An 18,307-nucleotide genomic window follows, 5' to 3' on the forward strand; every position below is an offset into this window, starting at 1 on the left:
GGCAGGGGCTGCAACGAAGAGCTGTGTTTATGTTACATGGTAACTTAAGTGTGCCTGTTACGATTGCAGAGAGGTGCTGGCAAAAAGGACAAGCAAAAAAAATATGCAAGAAGAAAAACACCAACAACTGAAACAGTCCCAAAGAAGGCAGGGAAGAAGAGACAGAGGAACAAACAGCCAGATGGCAGAACCTCACCCAGCCATGCCAGTGATCAGTCCCGGGTGAGTGAAGAGAACACGCCAGTCACAAAGCACAGACCATCAACGTGAGTGATGGGGAGCCCCAGCTGCATTCTTTCTAAAGGTGACACACTTCTAACATAAAGACACAGGCAAGTTTAAAGTAAAAAGATGGGAAAATGTATACTGTACAAATACTAATAATCCAGAAGCTGTGGCAGGTGCATTAACTGCAGGAAGAAACAGTGTCACCAGAGCCCAAAGGACCCTCCAAAACACTGAGTCCCTTTGTCAAGGAGACATAGTGGTCCCAACACCACAAATACAGGAAGCAGAGGCTGATGGAATTAAAAAGATAAGTACACAAATCTGCTCTTTGATGAAGATTTTATTGCCTCAGTTACCGAGAGAATAATTAGACAAAGGGATCACTAGGAGGACAGAAACCTTCAATAATGCAATCCATCAACCTGACCTAACTGACATTAATGGGATTTTATAATCAACAAATGTGAAAAACACATTCTTTTCAATTGTAGTGAAATATTCACTTAGATACACTGCAAGCTGTGCTTTAACACAAGTGTCAGCAAATGTCAAGTGATTAAATTCGTAGACAGTATGTTCTTTACCAATTAAGAAATTAAATTAAATACTATTAATAACAAATTACACAAAATATATGAAAAGTAAGCATTACATTTCTAAATCACTCATGAATCAAAGGAGAAAACACAGGAAATTAGAAAGTATTTCTGACTTTAAAATAATGAAAACACAACATACCTAAATGTGTGAGATACTGATAAACACAATGTTTTGAAGGAAATGTATAGCTTCTCAAGTGCCATAAATTTTGTAAAAGACTTTGAGCTACTCAAAACACAGTTTAAGAAATCAATAAGGAAGGTTAAAAAGTGGGGAAAATATTCTTATACATTTATTTGACAAAAAAACTCATTCACACTATATAAACAATTTGCCACTCAATAATAGGGGCATAATTTAATTAAAAAGAGGAAAAAGATTTGAACAAACACTCCAAACAAGGAGAGTGACAAATGACCAGTGAACATATTAAAAAGTGTTTGACGTTTTGAGTCACTGGGGAAGCCCAGACTGCAGTCTGGGAGGAAATATTCACAACAGCATAATGGACACAGCACTTGCATCCATAATACATAAAGAATTCTTACGGATCAGTAAGCAACACAATAAAATACTCAAATAGACACTTTATAAGAGAAGAGATACAAATAACATGCAAGTACAAATAACATGCATGGGATTTGCACAGCATCCTTGGTCACTGAGGAAATGCAAATTAAATTCACGAGAGAATGCTTCACCATATGGACCACGGTTCTCTATCATCCCTACAGCTAGATGTATTTTCAACTATTTCATAGTTAATATACTTGTAACTATGTATTACCATGAGTTTTGAAGCATTTATTTGTCAGTATATCAACTGAACTATAATTGAAAAATCCATTTCTCCTTAATTCAAATTATAAGCATTTAGAGTGAAATATACCAAAAGATAATAGGAAAGAGAAAGTACACAACTATGTTTTGAACAAGGATGAAGAGCTCAGAGTTGGAGTGGTGAGCAGGAGCTGAGTTCAACAGGTTGCGGGGCTGTTAGAAGTGAACTTAAATTTTCAGTACTGGAGACTGGCTGGGATTCCATGCTAGGAAAGGGAATATAGGCTTCATGCTTGTACTGATCTGAAATTGAGTTTGCCGGCAGAGAGCAGGATGGAAGGGGACTTTGCAGCAGTAAAATTTATACTAGAGAAACCGTGAGCCTAGGGCAAGATCAGGATGTAAGCCTTAGGTTCTGGAGGGAAATACCACAAAGAATGTGCAGCTGACCATTGAACAATGTGAGTTTCAACTGCATGGGTGCACTTACATGCAGATTTATTTCAATAAACACACTGGAAATTTTCTGGAGATTTGCGACAATTTTTGGAAAAACCTTTCTTATCTCTAACTTATTTTATTGTAAGAATATGGTATATAATCATATGTAACATACAAAATATGTGTTAATCAACTGCTTAAGTCATCACTAAGGCTTCCAGTCAACAGTAAAGTTCTTGGGGAGTCAAAATTACTTGTGGATTTTAGACGGCACAGGACAGGGGGTCAGCCACCCTAAGCCCTGTGACGTTGTTCAAGGGTCAGCTATATCTGGTACTCTAAACCTGCAGCACGTGTTGGAGTGGAATCCAAATTCACATTATTAACATGAATCTTAGATCAAAAGCCAAAATGGGATCATAAGATTTAGTAAAGAGCCGGTGCCACCCACAGGACCCCAGAGAAGTCGAAGGTAAAACGCCTGTGGGCACACTCTTGCAGACACGGGGCCCTAGGGCTTGCCCACGTAACGCGCCACTGAGAGAGACGGCCAGTGTAGCGACAGCGTGAATTTTCCCACAAATTCTAGAAATGCTACAGCAACCTGAAACAGACTTAAAAATAGGGATTCAAAGAGATTTAAAGGAACAGAATTCCCATGGCATAAATGACTATAGAGAGAAAGAACAAGAAAGATATTTTAGAATTCAAAAATTCATATAAAAATTTTAACGGGAAATATAAACTATTCTAGACACAACCAAAAAGAAAATTAAGTAATTTGGAAGGCATCTATGAGATCTTTTAGAATGAAAGCAGAAAGACAAAGAGAGGAATATGAGAGAGAAGTTAAGAGACCCTGAGGATACAAGAACAGGTTCTGTGCTCACCAAAGAGGAATCTAAGAAGGGAATAGAGACAGGAAGAAAACGGGTGCGAGTTTTCCAGAATGAAGAACGGCACAAAGGGTCACACAAGTCCCGAGTAAGATTATACAAAAATGAATCTAGACTTCGGAACACTGTGGGAGCATTTCAGAATATCTATGATAAAGATACTGTAAATGGAACCAGAGAGTAAAGATAGACTATCAAGAAATGATGATTGGGCTAATGGTAGAATTCTTATTAGCAGCAGCAGAGGAGAAGAAACAATGTAATAATATCTTGAAGTTATAAAGGAAAGAAAATGCCACCCTACAACTCAGTGCCCGACCAACTTACCATTCAAGAGTGACTGTAAGATGAGCACATTTTCAAAGAGTTGGTTTAACACTTAGTAACGACGGCTCGCAGAGCCACAGAGGGTGTACTGCCAGGAGCTGACCGCCGAGGGTATGTGACGGGGACTTAAACTTAGGGGTGAACCTGTGAACCTCCCAGAAGATGACACAGGGAGAAGCGCCTTGGCGTTGCTCTGGAAATGGATATTTTTGGATGTGAACCAAAAGCACAGGCAACAAAAGCAAAAATAAGCAGGTGGAACCACATCAAAACAAAACACTTTGCACAGCAAAGGACACCATGAGCAAAATGAAAAGACAGCCTATGAAACAGGAGAAAGTATTTATAAGCTGTATATCTGATAAGGGGTTAATATCCAAATTATGTAAGAAAATCCTACAACTCAATAGCAAAAAAAAAAAACCACAATAAATAGCGGGCAAAGGACCAATACAGATATTTTTGCAAAGAAGACATCCACATGGCCAACAGATATATGAAAATGTGCTCCACATCACTTACCATCAGGGAAATGCAAATCAAAGCCGCAACAAGATATCACCTCACACCTGCTATCGACAAAAAGACAAGGGTGCGTGTTGGCGAGGATGTGGAGAAACGGGAAACTCAGGCTGGTGGGAACGTGAAGTGCCTAGAGGGTGGTGCCCTGTCCACTCGCCACCCTGGAGTGTGGCCCATGGATGTCCTCCTGCTCTGAGGAGCCCGCACCAGCTCCCAGCCTGTGAAATGGGAATGCCCCCTCTCCATCTCATGTGGTTTTCTCTGTCATGTATACATGACATCCTTCTGTAAATATATTCCTGGGTCAGGCAAAATCTTTGGCTTGATGAACGATACTTGCATCCAATAATAAACTGAGTTTGAACTCTGCTACGAATGTATTTAGATTTCACAGGCACTACTGTAGCAGCAGGCTGCAGGCACGCCCCCCTCCCCAGCTTTTCCCTACTCAAACATAACTGTATTCATGTCCTAGCTCTCCCTAGCCTTGTCTCTCTGAGCAGCTGGCCCACAGCCCTGTCCGGGAGGAACCTGGGGGCTGTGTCTTACTCCCTGTGTGTCTTTTTCCCCAGAGTCTAAGATAGTGCTTGACCCAAGAAATAGTGCAAGAAATAAATATATGTGCATTAAATAACTTAAAGTTCTTCATCATTTCTATCAAAGTGGATTTAGATGACGCTGCCAGAGTGTCATGAGGGGCTTTGGCCACACAATGGCACCGTGCCCGCAGGGTCGTCAGACTGGATTCTTCAGGAGACACAGACATGGCAGTATCCCAGGAAACACAACCCCATAGATGCTGACCTACACAGCCGCCTCACTCCTCACAGGCACAGAAGGTAACCAGTCCCCCGTCGCACAGCATCAACATTTTCCTCCAGGAACACAGGCTGCCAGGAGATTGCCACATGACTCAGAAACCTGCTATAAACCTTCAACAATCAAAGATGGTTTTAACAGCTCTCACCAGGAGGCACTGGTGAGCCTGCAGGAGGTGAGGGTTCGAGCTGAGAGGGGAGGCCGGGGGGTCCCCCGTATGGGGGTTGTCCACAAGGAGCCCCAAGACTGTGACTCTCAGCCTGGACCTGCCAGGCTGGGGCGGCAGGTCCATCTGCCTCCTGCTGAAAGTTAGGCCGTGATCACCCGGGCATTCATCAGAGGACCTGTGCGCACTCAGTGCGGCCCCAGTGGCTGAGCGCCAGCCTGTCTCAGGACGCGGGCCTGTGGTCCGCAGCGAATCGGGGCCGTGCAGCCGGCTTAAGTGACGGCAGGCACAGGGAGTGCCATGCTGGGGAAGACCTCTCTCGCGTCTCCTCACCACGTGCCAGGCATAGGATAAGGAAAACATGATCTTTAAATGAGGAAACTGAACACAGAGTGAGTGACGTGTCCCAAAGCTAAAATCACGATTCTGTGGGACCAGACTGTCTATTCTGGGCACAACTTCTTCAGCCCAGGTGTGCGGTTCTCCAGGGCTTTGCTGTTTTGTGGGCATTCGCACAGCAGAGCCGTGCAGCCGGGACATAATCTGAAAAGCCTCTGTGGGCTGGAGTCACCAGCACAGGAGTAAGGATGGGGAGCTGGCCCTCCTTTGCCTGCAGTACTTTCTCTAATAAAAGTGAATTATGCACCATCTGGGATGAGGTATGAAACGACCGTGGGATTAAGTTTTTGAGGCAAGTCCCATGTGACATGCTGCTACGGTCTCGTCCTGAAGCATTTCATGGGAAATGCCTAGTAGACTGATGTGGAAACCAGATACGGAGATGCTAGCATTCCACACGCATGGAGAGCGGGGCACGGCGCAAGCCCGCATGGCTGGGCATCCTGTACGCATCTGATTTAGGAATGACTGGCATCTTGGCAGCTAAAAGTCCTTCTGTCAGGCTCAATTAGGCTAATATTAAATATGCTCGCCTCTTCTCAGCGAAGAACAGCTGGTCAGCGTCTGGGAGTGGGTGGGTGAGGGCTGGCTAGGAGGTAGAAAGAAGTCATACTTTTATTATAAGCTGGCTTCAGAAACTCCATAAGATGCCCATGTGCATGTGGAGGCTAGAGAACTGCTGGTCTGGACATGCATTTCTTTCCTGTGCCCCCCTGCCCTGCTGTGCAGCCCGTCCTGACCTTGATGTGGCAGACAGACTGCAACAGGCCAGGAGGTGCGGCTGGAGCCCTTTCCTAATTTGCCTGTTTGATTAGGTCTGGACATGGGCGCCATTTAGTTATATGGTGGGTACTACTAACCATTTTCCAACAACCAAGAGCCATCACTGAACGAAACTGGCCGAAGCCTGAGCCCAGGATGCCAACAGCAGGCTGAGGGGGATGAAGGCAGCAAGGAGCGTAAAGTTTCTGGAAGGTTCTGGGCACAAGACTTTGCAGGCTCTGTCATGGGGGTGGGGGGCACCCTGGCAGCTCTATCCCGAGAGAACCAGGGTTCTGGCGGGTCTGGGCTGAGGAGTGCGCTGCTGACGCATTTGTGGATGGACCTGCAGGCTCTGTGCTGAGAACGGAGAGGGTCGCTGGAGGCACCACAGGCGTGGAGCACGTGGGCCCAGACCACAGGCTACACAGCAGTTGTGAGTCTGGCTTACATTGTGCATATTTTCAAAAGTAGAGCCCTGAGGATCTCTTGAAGGGTTAGACTTGGTGTATGAGAGAAAGGAAAAGGTTAACAGTTAAATCAAAACGCTCATCTGGAGCCCCGAAGGCAGTTTTTGGGCAGCAGGCAGGGTGGCACACGGCCGGTGCCCGCATCCCCGTACTTCCTGCTGCCCCTGCTGTGGCCGGGTCCCGTGTCTTGCTGGGTCCATGGGCTTGATCCGGCGCCAGCAAGCTGGGACAAGCCCGTGAGCCCACTGGGCCCCTTCATGACCTCTGGGGCAAATGTTGTGAAGGCTCAGCTTCCAGATGGTGGAGCCCCAGCCTCGCCTGCAGTGCAGAGCAGCGCCCTCTCCATGCAGCCCTGTGCCTGTGCGTTCAAACCTGCTCTCCTTGGGCTGGTCCTGAGACACGGTGCTTGAATGCAGTAGTTAGGGCTCCACGGGCCACGGGAGCTCACGCCCTTAGGCATCATGCAGTGGGTCTGTAGGAACTTTAGTGAGGGGAGAATCATTATCCTCATAAAGCCAACCTGGCAGACAATTTGATCTTTTATTTCATATTTTTTAGTGTAAGAGCTTGTTTTCTAAAAAACAATCTGTACAATGAAATTAAAGTGGGGAAGGCTTTTCAAATTAAAACAAGACTGATTTTATGCGGCTGCACCTTTTAATCCCAGTGACAGTTTTCAGGCACTGGTAACTTTCTGGGGGATCTGGGATGTGCTGAAGCGTCTCAAAAACCTTACCTTGTACAGCATAACAAGAGTGACAGTATTAAAAGCTACAGTCTTTAGAAAGAAGACTACCCCATGGTATGTGGGCATAGGAATCCCTCACGTTCTGCAGATTTACAATTTTTAGTTTCAATTCTGAAGGTGTTTCATTTTCAGCAACCACCTGTATAAATAACATTCCCTTGAATTTGCTGAAAATATAGCAGCTGGAGCAATTGACAATTTGGGGAGGAAGAAGATAAGCACATGTTAGGAAAAGGTCACATTTCATATAAGTCTGTGTCTCTGAGGAGTGAGAGATGCTGAGCAACACCTAAGTCCTCTAAGACATTTCCCTTGAAGATCTCAGAAAACTTTGAAATAATATTTCTTTTGTGCAAATTTAAAGAGAAATGAAATTTATAAGTGGCAGGTTTAGAATGTTATTGGAATTTTGTCCTGCTTTAAGTAAGCCTGGAAAAGAAAGTATGAGCATGCCACCCCATGTGAGTCGATGATTTTAATAGTCTAGTTTCCTAAAGTCAACAATATTTTGGTTTCATGTCAGTTAAAAATGTATGTGACTTATCAATTGCACATTTAAAGGTTCTTCAGGAGGGAAATGTGCGCTCACGTAGGCCGTGAGCAAAGGCACGGTGCGGGGCTGGGGGAAGGCGGCCCTCTGACTTTGGCCAGACCCCTGTCCACACTCAGAGGTGACAGTTGTGAGTCCAGGAAGTCAGCTAGCTTGCTTTTAAACAAAGTCCTTGATATTTACTGCGGAATAAAACCAGGCAAAGCGCTGAGGAGTCACATTACCGGGGGCTCACACGATGAGCCCGAACACTGCAGAGAGACAGACAGTAAGAGAGGCACACAGGGACCTGCTGGACGTCCGTAGGCAGCACAGCAGTGATGTCTTTTCGGACCTTCCACATTGGCCATTGGGATTCTTTGGACACAGTGAGCACCAGCTGAATACATAACATAGCTGCATGTATTTAAAAGCCAGTCCAAAAAGCACTGTATAGCTATTTTTTCAAGAATCTATGCTTTTATATATTGGCTTTTGTTAAACCCAGCTCTTAGATGCTTGTTTGCTAGACGGAAGGAGCATGAAAGCAGGGCCGGGGGTGGGGGTGGAAGGAGGGAGGAGTGCGCAGGAGGGGCAGAGAAGGGAGGGCCTGGCGGGGAGGGGCAGGCACCTCCCCAGCCCTGGGAGCTGGGGCAGGTCCGCACGCGCCGAGAGTCCTGTCAGTGGACCCCAGGTCTGGACGACGACCATTCACGCACTGCTAAGTGACACCCTGTCAGCGATGAGAGTGACACCATGTCCTTGGAGAAGCCCACGTGCTCCTCCCCAAACTCAGCGGTGGGTTGCCAGGTCGCCCCAGGTCTGTGTGAGGCTGGGCATCATCTGGAGAAGGAATTGCAAAGATGTGGGAGTTGGAGGTACAGATGGAGCTCTGTAGGCAAGCTGCTCACTTGTCGGAGAACCACTAGTTGGGCTCACGTGGTGGGGTCCGGGGTGTCGGGCCCACGAGCATTGCGCTCAGCCCCTCCTACTCCTCAGCCGCTTCAGGACCGAGCAGCAGAATCAACAACCAACAGCACAGTGTCGGCTGCTGCTGCTCTGCTGATTCAGAGCTGAGTGACCGTCCCTGTGGCCCTGAGGCGCCCATTTGGGGACAGCTGCACACAGCTGGCCGTTAGGGCTGGGTGAGGACAGCCTGGCCACCCTCTTTGACCTGTCACCAAAACAAGAACTTATTTAAAATGTAAAGGAGAAATTTGAAACTACAGTTCCATCTGGGAAACGAAATGTGTAAGGCCGTGACTTACACTCTGCTGCGTGGCCGTCCTCCTGGCTGTGCCCCGAGCTCGGCTGGGAGCTGCCACAACCCGGCAGGCGCGTCTCTCCCAGCCAGGGAGGCGCACGAGCTTCCCGAGGCACTGCGAGGCTGCACGTCTTGTCGAAAGGCCGATCGAAGCAGTGGTGCTTTAGCCAGGGCCTGTGGACAGACTCGTCTTTCATTTCTCCAGTTTCTTGAGCCCAGTCTGCTGTCAACTTAAATCACCAGAAGGGAACTTACTCCGACAGCCTTGACGTGCTCTCTGTAGAAATGCCTCCCCGAATGCAGACCCAGCACGTGCCTTTGGGCTTGAGGGCCATGGTGGGAAATAGCTCTCCAGGGGGACTTACACGCCTGCCCAGCCGCTGGGGAAGAAGCCTCTTGTATTCTTCCAGGTGCAGACGCTGTGTCCATTCCAGAATTTAGACCCAGGATGGCTTAGAAAGGAATGTCCGTCCTCCGAAAACTAGCGCACTTCCTCGAATCAACAGCACCCTGGTGTCTGTTTTCCTTCTCTCTCTCATCCGTCTCTCATCTCTCTGTCATCTCTGTCTGTCTCTGCCTCCCTGTCTCTCTGCCATTCTTACCTGCATCCGTTTACTTGAGCGGCACCTCATGGCGCCGGTCCTGACAGCTCACCTGCTGCTCCGGGCAGAGAGGCCAAGGCACTGCAGACCTACTGCCCTTGAAGGGCTCGGCGCCTGCTGAGGGAGCGGGCGAGGCAGGAAACTGCAGCACCCTGAGCCTTCTAGACGCCCTGGGCTCCGGGCGAGGAAACACAAGGTACAGAAAAAGAGAGGGAGGGGGGGAACACAGCAAGTCCCGGGGTGCTCGGTATGGAGGGCTACAGGGTGAGGGCGGCAGGTCACGGCGTGCCCAGAAGTCACAGTCCGCCCTGTGGAAAGCGAAGTTCCTTGCTGAATTCATCCAACACGTACATAGAGAACAGCTATGGCATCAAGACCGGGAAGGCGATAGGCTGGAGGCAGAAGAACATTAGGCTGGGACTCAGAATGATCCAGAGAAAGGCAGTAAAGGCTCCAAATGAAGCCAAAGGTTTAAAGGCATTTTATTTATTTGATGATTATGTCACCCCTGCTTTCTGAATAAAAATTTCCTTTTTCCATCTTCACATTAAAAAAATTTTTCCCTTATTTTAACTGTCTATGTGTGTGTATGTATATATACACACATATATCCATGTTGTATATATTTTAAATATAAACCACCTCCAATTTTTTTTTTGGAAATAGGTGTGATATAATTAATGGATTTTTATGTAAGTAATAGTTTTCCCTGAGATTCATGATCATTTTCTAGGACAAGCTGTCAGAGGGGCACCATGTGTATAAGGAACTTAAGCCAGATGTAGAGAATTGGTTCCATCATCTATTCAACCTTGTGCCCTGCAAGATACACACCTAATCAAAGGAAATGAAATCAACACTGTTTAAACAGCTCATTTCAGAGACTGTGTGATGTAGGGTTCCAGTCTGCGTCACACACAGGCTCCGAGTTTCACCGTGCCACCGTGATGTGCCCTGGGAGCCCAGACGAGTGGTGGGCGGGTGTGAAAGGGTGCGGGCTGGCGTCCTGGTGCTGCAGCGCTGCTCCCTCTTTGAAGCCCCGCCCTCGGGCCGCAGGTGGGCCCTGGTGATTCTGGTCCCGTGGGGCAGTGGCCGAGTGCGCTGGCCTCTCTGGTCGGCTGCTCCGCACCCCGGTCCCTGCAAGGGCCGGTCACAGCAGACTCACACCCTTTGTGTTTGTCTCTCCAAAGAGCCATTTCTGCTCTTAAAAATAGGAACACACAGGAACTTGTTTCCAGAAAATGCCTTTTTGGACATTTCCCGGCATAGAGTATTTTCCTCTCATTCTCTAGAGCTTTTTCTAGCCACGTAGGTGCTTCCAGGAAGGGCTGACCCAATGCCCAATGAGAGTAGGTGTGGCATGGGCCACGACCGGGTGTGTGAGCATCCCCCCAGAGAACTGAGCTCCATCCTGTCTGCGCGGCCATCACCAGCTGTGTCAGATGGACACTAGGCAGCAGAGGTGGGGTCGCCTCCCTGGGAGGGGCTGGTTAAAGTGATGAGTAGCCTTCCTCCCTCCCTTCCAGGTCCAGTGGGATGCTGGGCATCACCGTGCAAGTTCAGGGCATGCAGCGGACGGTCAGGCTCACACACATGGTGACATGAACACCCAGTAAGTTTATAGGGTGCAATAAAATAAAATATAAAACATTTCATTTATAGTTGGTACAGTTTTAGTTTGGATCAAAAAATAAAATAAAAAACCAAACACCTACAATAAAAGGGAAAAGACAATAAGGAAAAAAGATTCCTTGTGAGGAGAACAATCAGGAAGCCCTGCCTGCCTGTCTTCACACATCCGGAGAGGCGCATGTTTTCAAGCAGTTTTTGACACAGGGAAACACAGGGCTGGGGCAGAGGCCCCGGCAGTGTGACAGGCACAGAGAAGGGATGCGAGTGGCTCGGCAGAGATGACCTGGGCAGCATCCATGTCCACATGGCCGGGGCACAGGGGTGAAGGGGCACGTGGGGGAGGGTTCGGATATGGGCTTTTTGCTGGTTTGCTTTTGAGAATATCCAGGGTTGTGTGCTAACTGCATTTCATTTCCTGCCAGCACTCGCTCCTAACCCCGCTCTCTCCCAAGGCCCTGGTCACCACTAACGCAACTTCTGTCTCTACAAAATTACCTGTTCTGGACATTTTATATAAATGGGCTCATGCAATCTTTTGTGATTTTGTGACTTTGCAGGTTTTTGTGATGTAGCATGTTCTCAGGGTTCATCTGTGTTGTAGCTGGTATCCATACTTCATCCTTTTATTGCAGGATAATATTCCCTTGTATGAATATAACATATTATCTATCCATTTATCATTTGATGGGCATTTAGATTGTTTTCCCATTTTAGAAATTAATGAATAATACTTGTATGTTTTTGTAGACATATATGTTCTCTATTCTCCTGAACTCATACCTGGAATCATTGGGCCACATGTTAACTCTGTGTTTACCATGTTTAGAGTATGCTGCACGTTCCCCAAGATGGTTGCACCATTTTATGTTCCCACAAGTGAGGAATGATGGTCCCACCATCTCTGCTTCTTGCCACTATGTGTGATTACTTATCTTTTGTGGCATAGCCAACCTAGTGGTTTTGATATTGATTCTCCTGATGCCCCAATGATATTGAGTAGTTTCTCACATGCTCACTGAATATTTGTATATTAGCTTTGAAGCAGTGTGTACTGAAATCTTTTGCCCATTGTTAAAAATGGGTTGTCTTTTCATTGTTTATTTGCATCTGTTGTTTGCATATCCTGGATAAAAATCCCTTATCAGATATAAACATTGCAAATATTTCTCCCATTCTGTGGATTGTCTTTTCACTTTTTTGATGTGTAGAACAGATTTTTAAAATTTTGTTGAAATCCTATGTTTCTTAGGGACACAGAAGCTGGGCAACTTCCCTTTATCTTTGTGTTGTACAATTGATCTTAGTATACGGTGGGTTTTCAGCTGGGACAGATTGTAGGCCTCTGTCTGTCTCACCTCCCCCTACTTTGGGGGCACACCCTCCAGCCTGCTCATATTTATAAGATCCTTTTTCTCAGGGATCTGTATGTTCAGGGCTAGGGACCTTGTCCTTGACAATGGTGGTTTTTCTGCATTTAAGGATATTGGATTTATATCAGATTTGAAGTAACCCATTGACTATGCCTGGAAGGTGCCACGGGTATTTCCCTATAGCACTGAGGGTCCCAGTTTTATTGGCAACACAGGCCAGAGCTGCAGCAGAAGCGTTCTGTAGTGCTGCGGTGGGCCTTCAGCTTTCTACACGCATGGATCTGTCCTTGCAACACTGACCAGCAACACCGACCAGCCTGCATGTTGCACAGGTGGTCACCATTTCCCTGAATGTTCTATAGAATGGACCCAGGGCCTGGCTGAGATACCCCAGTGGCCACAGTGCGGCGCTGTTCCTGGGATCCTAGCATCAGTATCACCTAGCCTGCTTTTAGGAAACTCGATTCAACCTTGGGTGTACAGACAGGCCCCAGATGAAACACACGGCCCATGGCTACCTTTAGGGGGCCCCGGGCCTACATGCCCATCCACAAATGCCAGTTACCAGATTCATAATGGACGTCAGATAAATCTAAAACCAACAGGGTAGGACAGCAGCTGCAAAAATCATGTGTTTTCTGTCTGCTATTTAATCGGTAAAATCTATTACGCCATTGAGTTTAGGGTGTTTAAACCAACCTTACAATCCTGGGGTAAATCCCACTTAGACATTGTGTATAAATCTTTTCATGTGTTACTGGATTTGATTTGCTAGCTTTTTTTGAGAACTTGTACATGTATATTTATGAGGTATATTGGTCTGTTAAATATTTTCAAATAAACGTGATTTGTTATTTTTAAAAGCAAAAAGATTCTAGTATTTTTTATTTTTAAGGAACTGTCAAAGAGAGGAACATACATTTCATCAAAGAAGAAATAAAAACATCCAATAAGCATGTGAAAAACTGGCCAATATCATAGTAATCTCAGACATCAGATTAAAATAATGATAGACCAATTATTAAAGTCATTAGAATTACATCACTCATTGTTGGCCTAAGGCTGTTGGTGAAGAGGCACTCATAAGTATGTTACATTGCTGGAAGTTTCAGTATGTATTGCAAATGTTAAAAATATACTTACATTTCATAATCAATAATATAATGATATAATGTTGAATAATAAATGATGAACACAAAGATTTATCTGTAATGATGCTCTGAAATATTGCATTTATTACCAAAGTATAGTTGGAAACAAAAATAGTTACATAAATAAAGTAGTATGTAGCCACTACAAATAACATTATGAAAGAATATTTCATGACATGGAATATTATTCACAGTATAATCTTAAGAAAATGTTCATAAAACAGTATGTAGAACACTGTACACTACATGTGCCTCCCCAAATCTCCCAAGCAGAAGCCCCAAAGCCTTAAGTGGCTGTGTTTGGGGAGAAGTCCTGTGAGGTGATGCAGGTTCATGAGGCCATGGTCTGGTGCTCCTCCAAGAGGCAGAGGACCGTGCGAGGACAGTGACAGGGCGCAGTCGCAGGGGAGGGCCCTGACCACGAGCCAGAGCGCCTGGTGCTTTGATCTTGGATGCCTGGCCGCAGAGGTGTGAGGGGTGCATCGTGAGTGGTCTGTGGTGTTTTGTCATAGCAGCGTGAGCTAATACACACAGTGTCATCCCCCTTCCATTTTTCTAAAAGACAGTCTCTGTGTGTGTTGGGGGTACATAGAAGAAGAAGGAAATAAAGTATTACTTTTAATTGTCTCATGACTGGAGATTTACTATTGGACTTTGTTCCATGTGTTCTCTGTATTTTAAGGTGGGTATACATTTCCCAATGAAAATACAATTTTTAAAACAGAAGCAATGGATTAAAAAAAATCAAAACTTGCCGAAGTTACTAGTTCTGAACAAAAGAATCAGAGGACGCCACCTTAATAGTGCTCCAGCCTCCCACAGAATCGGCTTCTGCGCCTGTTACCTACCATAAAAATTGAACCAGTCACATTCATTTATTGTGCCAGAAGAAATATGAGAATTAGATTTTAAAGTATCTTACTTATTTTTAAAATAGACAAACATAATTATTAATATAGAAGGGGTTCGGAGACAGTGTTTGTAAAAAGCAACAAAGGAAATAAGGAAACATTATTAGAATCAAATTCTTAAAATATCTGATCAATGACATCACCGTAAATGTCACCCGGTGGATTTAGGAGGGTGACAAATGCTGCAGCCAAGAAAACGCCACACTGCACCCTGTCCCCCAGAGCAGGAAGCAGAGTCTTACATGGTCTGGCGACAGCTGTCCACCGCCCCTCGTGCAGTGCTGAAGCACGTGTGCACACACCTCACGGCAGCACACCGTTCTGGCTCATACGGGGCTGTGAGACTTGGCTTTGCTCTCGAGCGCCGACGTGCAGATACCGGGGCAGGACACACGGAGGGCTGCAGATGGGTAAATGGAACGGCCACCCGCGCCTTTCGGACAGGCTGATTTTTTAATGTGCGATCGTGTCTATATAGATGGCATTATGTTGGTGCGTTGGGTTCTTCCACACACCTTTTCTTCAATAGACAAATGCAAATAATCGAGTTTTCACTTTTGTGTTCTTTGCCAGGAAGCCCACCCAGCAATCTCACAACTTTGCTTTTGAATTTCAGCTAATTTCTATAACGTAGAGACAGATAGAAAGCAACTGCTGTCTGCAGACTTGCAGCTGCTGTACAATGATTTCTGTGTCATTTTAGTCATAACATTTGTGCAAATGGCACTAAGCTGCACATGCATCTGAAGAATAAAGTATATTTGCCAAAATGCAGGGAGACAATCAGAAACCCGTATGTTGTGCTTTTCAACCAAGCAGGACCTATGTCAACAGCACCTATGGGCCTTTTAAAATGCAGCCCCATGTCCTCTGCTGCTAGGACTGAACATGTAATGTGGCCTTCTCCAAATTGCTGGCTAGTCCAGAACTCACTCATTATAACAAGGGTCACACTGCCCAGCCTTCTGAGTTTGGGGCTTTTATAAGGAAAAGAAATCTGTAGGGCTACTCAAAGTGAGCACCTTCCTCTTAACTAATTAAAACAGATTTAGAATAATTTTCTCTCAGTTGTATGCAGCCATACTGGTCAGGCCCTTTTATTTTAATTTCTTCGTAATCCCCGTGTGTGTGTGTGTGTGTGTGTGTGTGTGTGTGAGGTGGGCACTCCCTCATCTACACCGGCTCCCTTTTGTGTCTGAAAGCAGGAGGCGGGCTGTTTGTTTTGCTGGCCTCCCTCTCAGCGGGTATTGACTTTGGGAGGAGGGTGAACCTCCTTACACACCTATGCGGCTCTCCACAGACTCTCAAGTCTGGCACGTTTACAAGTTCGTGAATAAACCGATCTCTTCCAGCACTCGCTCTGGGCCGGTTCCCCAGGAATGTCAAACCGGGCTGCGCCACATCCTGGCGGAAGCACAGCCAGTCGGCCCCCGCGGCCAGAAGACGCAGCCCCTGTCCTAACATGCTGTCCATGCCCTCCCAAGCCTCTGCAGATCCTCTGAAAGGATGTTCCTGGGCCTGCGTGTGTTTTATTAAGAAAACACACTGTGGGGCTCTACAAAGCTGGCTTGTAGTAGCGGGATCTGCTGAGTGACGGGGCTTCAGCTTACTTCCTCTTCAGAGACTAAGACAGCTTGGGGAGGAGATCATGTGGCTCGATGATGAGCCGGGCTTCCTGCCCCGGGCCTGGCGTCGGACACCGTGGCCTCGGGTGAGGGACCGAGACTCCCCTCCACGCAGGCCCCGCCCCCCGGGTCCCCCGGCCCCGCCCCCCGGGAAAGCTCCGTCGCTGTGCACCAGCACCGTGGTCCCCGGGCGCTCTGGCCAGCGCAGGCCCCGCCCCACCGCCCAGGGCCACACTCACCAAAGCAGCTTCTGCCCACTCGGCGTGTTGCCAGGCCTGCCAGAGGGACCGAGGGCCGCCCAGTCCGCTGGGACGTGCCCTTCAGAGGGACAGAGCGCCTCCCCTGTGCTGGGCCTGCAGAGCCGCCCCCCCCGTGGCTCATGCCCCAGAGTCCCAGCAGCCCCGCCAGCCCCTCTCTCTGCTCTCCCCGCCTGCCCGCCTTCCGCACCGTCCCTTCTACCAGCGCTGATACTCCGCTACCACGGGCTTCCTCCCAAGCCCACCGGAGTGCCCTTCCCCACCCACTGGGCATGGTGCAGAATTCCCAGGTCGGGGTCCTTGGGCTGGACTGGCGCCCGCTCTGGATGCCCCCTCTGTATCCGCAAGCAGACCCACTGCCCTCCGGGTGCCCGAGCAGCCCCCGGCCTGCCCCGCTCCTCCTCTCCTCCCCCCATCCCTGCCTCGCTCCTGCCCTCGCCCCCAACCTCCCGTCTGGCCCGGCCCTGCCCTGTCAGCCCCACAGCCTTTTCTTCACCGTCACTGTCTGACAGCATTTCTCGTTTATGGTCAGAAATGCCTGTCTGCAGCTGGACTCGGCGACCCCCTTTCGGCTGTGTGGTTCCCACGTCCACCCTGGCCCCCGGCCCCTGGCCCCACTCTCCTGCAACGACCAGTGCGCGGAGGGTCGGCCTGGCTCACCTGGCCTCCAGGCGTGGCTTCTGCCTTCCTCGGGCCTGAGGACCACTCTGTTCCGTTGCCTACAAACTAGGGATGCTGTAGTTCCTACCTCGCTGCAATCTCGAGATGCTTGATCCACTTTCTGTGCCTGAGCCCAGGGGTGTTCAGCAGGGCTGGGCATCGCGGACCAGCTTCCTCTCCCACCCCTCCCGGGAGGGCCCCGGAGGTTCCCGCAGCCGCCCCCCCCCCCCCCCCGTCCGGCCGGGAGCCTGCTGCACTTCACTCCAGGCGGTCCTGCCTGCATGCCTGCCGGCCCAGAGGCCCCCCGCCAGGACCGGCCCTTGCGTCTGAGCCTGTTTCCAGGTCCCTTCGTGCCGCCCCCACCCCGCTGCACCGGGCGGCCCCCTTCGTGCCTCCCTCCACCCGCCCCACTCTACTGGTTTCCTCCACGACTACACATCCCACCAAGTCTATCCACCTTAAGGAAAAGGTGGACTTTCACGGAGCCCTGAGTCTTTCTGGTGCCGTTTTGGATAGAATTCCGCAGAGGGAAACAGCATAAACAGTTCCCGACCGGTCCCTTACCTTGGGATTGAAGCTTCCAGAGAAGCTACCTCAGCTCTGTGGCATGTGGAATACATGGGCATTAAAATATCTAGAACAGCTGAACTCATGCAAACAGAGGGCACCGATGGTCACCAGTAAGGGGGAGGGCAGGCAAAGGTACAAATGCCAAGTTTCGTCTGAGCGAGTCCCAGGGGTCGTGCACACAGCAGTGACTATAGTTAACAAAACTGAACTATATGCTTGGAAATATATGAAGTACTCTTAATCTTAACTAACATTATGATCTTGAATGTCCTCACCACTGCACCATAGCAAAGCGTCGTGATCACGTGAGGTGGCGGAGGTGATGACTGTGGTGATCACTTCACAGTAGGTGCACATATCAAGTCACCACACTGCACACCTTAAACTTACAGTTATATGTCAATCATATCTCCATATAGATGGAAAAAAGGATTTCTAATGTAAACACATGTGTGCACTTTAAGCTATATGTGCACAGATATGTGGATCGATCAGACCTTCTGAATGTTCCTCAAATACATGAACTTATCTTGCAATAAAACAAAGGCAGATGGATAAGTTGCTATAAGCAGGTGTCCAGA

Source organism: Manis pentadactyla, chromosome 2 (genome assembly GCF_030020395.1).
Source record: "Manis pentadactyla isolate mManPen7 chromosome 2, mManPen7.hap1, whole genome shotgun sequence".
Classification (NCBI taxonomy): domain Eukaryota; kingdom Metazoa; phylum Chordata; class Mammalia; order Pholidota; family Manidae; genus Manis; species Manis pentadactyla.